Source organism: Balaenoptera ricei, chromosome 1 (assembly GCF_028023285.1).
Source record: "Balaenoptera ricei isolate mBalRic1 chromosome 1, mBalRic1.hap2, whole genome shotgun sequence".
NCBI lineage: Eukaryota > Metazoa > Chordata > Mammalia > Artiodactyla > Balaenopteridae > Balaenoptera > Balaenoptera ricei.
Genome location: NC_082639.1, coordinates 73,860,680 through 73,869,461, shown reverse-complemented (window position 1 = coordinate 73,869,461; position 8,782 = coordinate 73,860,680). Strand labels below are relative to the sequence as shown.

The window sequence follows — 8,782 nt, the reverse complement described above, 5'->3', positions numbered from 1 at the left end:
GTGAAATCCTAGCACACAATAGCTGTTCAATTAGGACTCATGCCCTTGCCTTTATTGATACCTGACCGTATGTCAGACCTTTCTGTATTTATCTAGCAATCATCAATGTTAGCAGGAAAACAGGTTCCATCCTATTTTCTTTTGATATTTGTTAGTTAGGTAAATAAAGCAGCTCAGTATTTGGGGGAGCCCTAAGTCATTATTCAACTTCTGGGACACAACTCTCCCCATTGTGTATAGCCCATACGCCTTAACAGAATTTCTGGTTCTAGTTTTGGGTTTCAAAATATTAGCACTTAAGTAAAATTAATTTAATTAAAACTTAAAACTTAACTGAGTTTTCTTTCTAACTAATTTAACACATAATGCTTTTTCCTTCTAACTTTTATTTTCTGTACAATGAAATGTATATTAAATAAAAGAAATAAAATTATGTAACTTCTCCGGTCTGGGTTAACAATTAATATGGCGCTTAGGTGCCTATCCATACACTTCTTTGTACGAACATAGTAAAAAGGCACAGCTTCGCACAAATGGGCTAAGGAAAGCAAAAACTATGTAAAGGCTGCCTAACAGGAAATGAATCCACACCCCAGGAGGCCCACAATAATAAAGTCAGTGCTGAATATATGAAGATTTATATGACATGTTAACACATTATTACCACAAATTATATTACTAAGTCAGTCATGGGAAATCGGTTCAAGGCCAGGAGGATGTCAGTCCATGGACAAATTAAGCCTTTAGTTTGAAACTCTTCCATCTGCCATGATCACAGAAACCTGACAATACAGTGCCTACTGGACATAAGATCAGGACGTTAGCAAATGCTGACTGTGTAAGCCCTTAGTAACAATTTTCTGTTTGCACAACTGTCAGAGTTTTCTATAATTGTCTTTCTAATTCTACTCTTATAAACTGTGCCTGTTGAAGAAGTCATTTTATCATACTACTGAAATGGACATTGTCTGAGAGGTTTCCAGAGAACTGAAATTCCATAAATGTATTTCTGGTGGCATCCGATATGTTTGGTATTCTCCCCCTTCTCAGGGACACATGTAGCTGTCTCTAGGGAGAGCAAGTACCCCATACCCATATGTGACAGGAGTACTCAGGCTGGGGCTCTGTGCTTCTGAGGTACAAATGGAACCAGCCATAGAAGCCCGGGCACCTCACTCTGACTCTAATTTAACTCTTATCTTTTCCCCCCAATTTGTCATCTTGTTAGTTCTTCCAATTTAGTGGTTCTATTCCAACTGATGGGCTTCCTTCTTCTTCCTTCTTCCATATCCTCTGTCTGTTTTCTCAGATCTGTTCTTTGATCTGGTGCTTGTTTCAGACACCATCTTGGTACCTCTCCTACTCAGTCCAGGGTCACTCCCACAGTATGGCCCCAGGGGGCGCTGCTGCAGTGGGCTGCTGGCCCCGCCGCTGTGAGGCCCACCTCAGTGTATCAGGGAGACCTCAGCCAGCTCCTGGGTTTCTTTAAAGACTATTTTTTTTAGAGTAGTTTTGGGTTCATAGCAAAATTGAGAGGGAGGTACAGAGATTTTCCATATACCTTCCTTCCCCCACACATGCATAGCCTCCCTGCATCATCAACATCTCCCACCAGAGGGCTACATTTGTTGAAATTGGTAAATCTGCATTGACACATCATAATCACTCAAAGTCCATAGTTTCCATTAGGGTTCCCTCTTGGTGTTGTACGGTCTACAGGTTCAGACAAATGTATAATGGCATGTATCATACAGTGTTTTCACTGCCCTAAAGATCGTCTGTGATCCACCTATTAATCCCTCTCTTTTCACTAACCCCTGGCAAGTACCATATCCATAGTTTTTCTATTCCAGAATGTCATATAGTTGGAATCATAGAGTATGTATCCTTCTCAGATTGGCGTCTTTTACTTAGTGATATGCATTTAAGTTTCCTCTGTGTCTTTTCATGGCTTGATAGCTCATTTCTTTTCAGTGCTGAATAATATTCCATTGTCTGGATGTACTTCAGTTTATTTATCCATTCACCTACCGAAACAACATCTTGGTTGTTTCCAAGTTTGGACAGTTACGAGAAAAGCTGCCGTAAACATCCATATGCAGGTTTTTGTGTGGACATAAGTTTTCAGTTTCTTTGGGTAAATACCAGGGTGCACAATTGCTGGACATCTTAAAACTTATTCAGCAGCCTGCTGAGCTGTTCCTTTTTCAGAGACATAGATACTACCCAGAAATTTTCTGATACCCTTGTTTTTAACTGTTGTGGCTTGCTGAAACAAAGCAGCTAAATTTGATTTAAGTTCACTGCTGTTTCCTTCAAGAATTAACGCATCTTTCTGGGCTTGAGATACGGAGCAAGCAACTCCTGGCCTCATCCAAACTTTGTGGATCTATTTTTCACCCAAGAAATTTTGGATTTCAACAAGAGACTCATTCTCCTGAATAACAGCATTGACGGGGAAGTGAACATACACAGCCTCATCTTGTGATGAAAGCCCAGGGTGACACTCTTGGTCATGCACTGTACGTGACTACAGATAGTGCTAGAGGTACCAGTCCCTTTCTATTTCCCCAACATTTGTCAGCCTGGAGCCTCTTCTTTTCTTTCCAAGGAAACAGTTCTACTTTGATGTGACTGAAATCCTTCTGCAGGATTCCTCTGGGGCCCTTCATAATAACTGTGTGTTCTTTCAGAGTAATGTCAATATTTTCTAGAATGTGGACAGCCTGATTGCTGAGAATGGTCTTCATTCTTGCAGTAGACGTGACAAAGACTTCATATGTTTATTTGCCATCTGTATATCTTATTTGGTGAGTCTCGTTAGGTCTTTGGCCCATTTTTTATTGGTTTGTTCATTTCCTTATTGTTGGGTTTTAAGAGTTCTTTGTATATTTTGGATAACATACTTTATCAGATGTGTCTTTTGCAAGACATGCTCCCAGTCTCTGGGTTGTCTTCTCATTCTCTTGACATTGTCTTTTTTTGTTGTTTTGTTTTTAAACATCTTTATTGGAGTATAATTGCTTCACAGTATTGAGTTATTTTCTGCTGTATAACAAAGTGAATCAGCTATATGCATACGTATATCCCCATATCCCCTCCCTCTTGCGTCTCCCTCCCACCCTCCTTATCCCACCCCTCTAGGTGGTCACAAAGCACTGACCTGATCTCCCTCTGCTATGTAGCTGCTTCCCACTAGCTATCTATTTTACATTTGGTAGTGTACATATGTCAATGCTACTCTTTCACTTCGTCCCAGCTTACCATTCCCCCTCCCCATGTCCTCAAGTCCATTCTCTTCGTCTATGTCTTTATTTCCTGTCCTGCCCCTAGGTTCATCAGAACCATTTTTTTTTTTTTAGATTCCATATATATGTGTTAGCATACAGTATTTGTTTTTCTCTTTCTGACTTACTTCACTCTGTATGACAGACTCTAGGTCCATCCACCTCACTACAAATAACTCAATTTCATTTCTTTTTATGGCTGAGTAATATTCCATTGTACATATGTGCCACATCTTTATCCATTCAACCGTCGATGGACACTTAGGTTGCTTCCATGTCGTGGCTATTGTAAATAGAGCTGCAACGAACATTGTGGTGCATGAATCTTTTTTTTTTTTTAATTTATTTACTTATGGCTGTGTTGGGTCTTCGCTTCTGCGCGAGGGCCCTCTCTAGTTGTGGCAAGCGGGGGCCACTCTTCATCGTGGTGCACGGGCCTCTCACCATCGCGGCCTCTCCCGTTGCGGAGCACAGGCTCCAGACGCGCAGGCTCAGTAATTGTGGCTCACGAGCCCAGTTGCTCTGCGGCATGTGGAATCCTCCCAGACCAGGGCTCGAACCCGTGTCCCCTCACCGGCAGGCAGACTCTCAACCACTGCGCCACCAGGGAAGCCCCATGAATCTTTTTGAATTATGGTTTTCTCAGAGTATGTGCCCAGTAGTGGGATTGCTGGGTCTTATGGTAGTTCTATTTTTAGTTTTTCAAGGAACCTCCATACTGTTCTCCATAGTGGCTATACCAATTTACATTCCCACCAACAGTGCAAGAGGGTTCCTTTTTCTCCACACCCTCTCCAGCATTTATTGTTTCTAGATTTTTTGATGATGGCCATTCTGACTGGTGTGAGGTGATACCTCATTGTAGTTTTGATTTGCATTTCTCTAATGATTAGTGATGTTGAGCATCCTTTCATGTGTTTGTTGGCAATCTGTGTATCTTCTTTGGAAAAATGTCATTTAGGTCTTCTGCCCATTTTTGGATTGGGTTGTTTGTTTTTTTGATATTGAGCTGCATGAGCTGCTTGTAGATTTTGGAGATTAATCCTTTGTCAGTTGCTTCATTTGCAAATATTTTCTCCCATTCTGAGGGTTGTCTTTTCATCTTTTTTATGGTTTCCTTTGCTGTGCAAAAGGTTTTAAGTTTCATTAGGTCCCATTTGTTTATTTTTGTTTTTATTTCCATTTCTCTAGGAGGTGGGTCAAAAAAGATCTTGCTGTGATTTATGTCATAGAGTGTTCTGCCTATGTTTTCCTCTAAGAGTTTGATAGTGTCTGGCCTTATTAGGTCTTTAATCCATTTTGAGTTTATTTTTGTGTATGGTGTTAGGGAGTGTTCTAATTGCATTCTTTTACATGTAGCTGTCCAGTTTTCCTAGTACCACTTATTGATGAGGCTGTCTTTTCTCCATTATATACTCTTGCCTCCTTTATCAAAGATAAGGTGACCATAGGTGTGTGGGTTTATCTCTGAGCTTTCTATCCTGTTCCATTGATCTATATTTCTGTTTTTGTGCCAGTACCGTACTGTCTTCATTACTGTAGCTTTGTAGTATAGTCTGAAGTCAGGGAGCCTGATTCCTCCAGCTCCGTTTTTCTTTCTCAAGATTGCTTTCGCTATTTGGGGTCTTTTGTGTTTCCATAAAAATTGTGAAATTTTTTTGTTCTAGTTCTGTGAAAAATGCCATTGGTAGTTTGATAGGGATTGCATTGAATCAGTAGATTGCTTTGGGTAGTATAGTCATTTTCACAATATTGATTCTTCCCATCCAAGAACATAGTATATCTCTCCATCTGTTTGTATCATCTTTAATTTCTTTCATCAGTGTCTTATAGTTTTCTGCATACAGGTCTTTTGTCTCCTTCGGTAGGTTTATTCCTAGGTATTTTATTCTTTTTTGTTGCAGTGGTAAGTGGGATTGTTTCCTTAATTTCTCTTTCAGATTTTTCATCATTAGTGTATAGGAATGCAAGAGATTTCTGTGCATTAATTTTGTATCCTCCTACTCTACCAAATTCATTGATTAGCTCTAGTAGTTTACTGGTAGCATCTTTAGGATTCTCTATGTACAGTATCATATCTTCTGCAAACAGTGACAGTTTTACTTCTTCTTTTCCGATTTGGATTCCTTTTATTTCTTTTTCTTCTCTGATTGCCATGGCTAAAACTTCCAAAACTATGTTGAATAATAGTGGTGAGAGTGGGCAACCTTGTCTTGTTCCTGATCTTAGAGGAAATGGTTTCAGTTTTTCACTATTGAGAACGATATTGGCTGTGGGTTTTTCATATATGGCCTTTATTATGTTGAGGTTGGTTCCCTCTATGCCCACTTTCTGGAGAGTTTTTATCATAAATGGGTGTTGAATTTTGTCAAAATCTTTTTCTGCATCTATTGAGATGATCGTATAGTTTTAATCCTTCAGTTTGTTAATATGGTGTATCACATTGTTTGATTTGCATGTATTGAAGAATCCTTGAACTCCTGGGATGAACCCCATTTGGTCATGGTATATGATCCTTTTAATGTGCTGTTTGATTCTGTTTGCTGGTATTTTATTGAGGATTTTTGCATCTATGTTCATCAGTGATATTGGCCTGTAGTTTTCTTTTTTGTGACATCTTTGTCTGGTTTTGGTATCAGGGTAATGGTGGCTTGTAGAATGAGTTTGGGAGTGTTCCTCCCTCTGCAATATTTTGGAAGAGTTTGAGAAGGATAGGTGTTAGCTCTTCTCTAAATGTTTGATAGAATTCGCCTGTGAAGACATCTGGTCCTGGGCTTTTGTTTGTTGGAAGAGTTTTAATCACAGTTTCAATTTCAGTACTTGTGATTGGTCTGTTTATATTTTCTATTTCTTCCTGGTTCAGTCTTGGAAGGTTGTGCTTTTCTAAGAATTTGTCCATTTCTTCCAGGTTGTCCATTTTATTGGCATATAGTTGCTTGTAGTAATCTCTCATGATCCTTTGTATTTCTGCAGTGTCAGTTGTTACTTCTTTTTTATTTCTAATTCTGTTGATTTGAGTCTTCTCCCTTTTTTTCTTGGTGAGTCTGGCTAGTGGTTTATCAATTTTGTGTATTTCTCAAAGAACCAGCTTTTAGTTTTATTGATCGTTCCTATTGTTTCTTTCATTTGTTTTTCATTTATTTCTGATCTGATCTTTATGATTTCTTTCCTTCTGCTAACTTTGGTGTTTTTTTGTTCTTCTTTCTCTAATTGCTTTAAGTGTAAGGTTAGGTTGTTTATTTGAGATGTTTCTTGCTTCTTGAGGTAGGATTGTATTGCTATAAACTTCCGTCTTCAAACTGCTTTTGCTTAATCCCATAGGTTTTGGGTCATCGTGTTTTTCTTTGTCATTTGTTTCTAGGTATTTTTTGATGTCCTCGGTGATCTCTTGGTTATTTAGTAGAATATTGTTTAGCCTCCATGTGTTTGTATTTTTTACATTTTTTTCCCTGTAATTGATATCTAGTCTCATAGTGTTGTGTTCAGAAAGGATACTTGATATAATTTCTATTTTCTTAAATTTACCAAAGCTTGATTTGTGATCCAAGATATGATCTATCCTGGAGAATGTTCCTTGAGCACTTGAGAAGAAAGTGTATTCTGTTGTTTTTGGATGGAATGTCTTATAAATATTAATTAAGTTCATCTTGTTTAATGTGTCATTTAAAGCTTGTGTTTCCTTATTTATTTTCATTTTGGATGATCTGTCCATTGGTGAAAGTGGGGTGTTAAAGTGCCCTACTATTATTGTGTTACTGTCGATTTCCCCTTTTTTGGCTGTTAGCATTTGCCTTATGTATTGAGGTGCTCCTATGTTGGGTGCATAAATATTTATAATTGTTATATCTTCCTCTTGGATTGATCACTTGACCTTATGTAGTGTCCTTGTTTGTCTCTTGTAATAGTCTTTATTTTAAAGTCTATTTTGTCTGATAAGAGAATTGCTATTCCAGCTTTCTTTTGATTTCCATTTGCATGGAATATCTTTTTCCATCCCCTCACTTTCAGTTTTTATGTGTCCCTAGGTCTGAAGTGGGTCTCTTATAGACAGCATATATATGGGTCTTGTTTTTGTACCCATTCAGCCAGTCTATGTCTTTTGGTTGGAGCATTTAATCCATTTACATTTAAGGTAATTATCCATATGTATGTTCCTATTACCATTTTCTTAATCATTTTGGGTTTGTTATGCAGGTCTTTTCCTTCTCTTGTGTTTCCTGCCTAGAGAAGTTCCTTTAGCATTTGTTGTAAGCTGGTTTGATGGTGCTGAATTCTCTTAACTTTTGCTTATCTATAAAGGTTTTAATTTCTCTGTCAAATCTGAATGACATCCTTGCTGGTTAGAGTAATCTTGGTTCTAGGTTTTTCCCTTTCATCACTTTAAATATGTCCTGCCACTCCCTTCTGGCTTGCAGAGTTTCTGCTGAAAGATCAACTGTTAACCTTATGGGGATTCCCTTGTATGTTAAGTGTTGCTCTTCCTTTGCTGCTTTTAATATTTTTTCTTTGTATTTAATTGTTGATAGTTTGACTAATATGTGTCTCGGCATGTTTCTCTTTGGGTTTATCCTGTATGGTACTCTTTGTGCTTCCTGGTCTTGACTGACTATTTCCTTTCCCATATTAGGGAAGTTTTTGGCTATAATCTCTTCAAATATTTTGTCAGACCCTTTCTCTTTCTCTTCCTTTTCTGGGACCTCTATAATTTGAATGTTGGTGCATTTAATGTTGTCCCAGAGGTCTCTGAGACTGTCCTCAATTCTTTTCATTCTTTGTTCTTTATTCTGCTTTCTGGTAGTTATTTCCACCATTTTATCTTCCAGCTCACCTATCCGTTCTTCTTCCTCAGTTATTCTGTTATTTATTCCTTTTAGAATATTTTTAATTTCAGTAATTGTGTTATTCATCACTGTTTGTTTTCTCTTTAGTTCTTCTAGATCCTTGTTAAAGTTTCTCGTGTTTTCTCCATTCTGTTCTCGAGATTTTGGATCATCTTTAGTATCATTACTCTGAATTCTTTTTCAGGTAGGTTGCTTGTTTCATTCTTCATTTATTTGGTCTTGTAGGTTTTGACATTGCTCCTTTGTCTGTAACAAATTTTTTTGTCGTTTCTTTTTTTTTTTTTTTGCTGGGTGGTGTTGTATTCCTGTCTTACTTGTTGTTTGGCCTGAGACGTCCATCACTGGAGTTGCAGGCCGTTGGATAGAGGTGGGTCTTGGTGCTGAGATGAGGACCTGCAGGAGGCCTCACTCTGATTGATATTCCCTGGGGTCTGAGGTTCTCTGTTAGTCCAGCGGTTTGGACTCAGAGCTCCCACCACAGGAGCTCGGGCCTGACCTCTAGCCTGGGAACCAAGATCCCGCAAGCCGGTTGCTGGGGGTTCCTCCCGTCCCCTTAGGTGTCCGTGGCCCCCCACAGGTGCCTGGTAGGTACCCTAGTTGTGAGGAGACGCAAATTCCATGTCCTCCTAGTACGCCATGTTGACTCTGCCCCCT

General features: G+C 38.8%; 1 pseudogene; it reads right to left on the bottom strand.

The window, feature by feature from the left end:
- Positions 1 to 2,176: 2,176 nt before the first annotated feature.
- On the bottom strand, positions 2,177 to 2,750 carry LOC132350426 (large ribosomal subunit protein uL6-like; annotated as a pseudogene).
- Between the last annotated feature and the right edge of the window lie 6,032 nt (positions 2,751 to 8,782).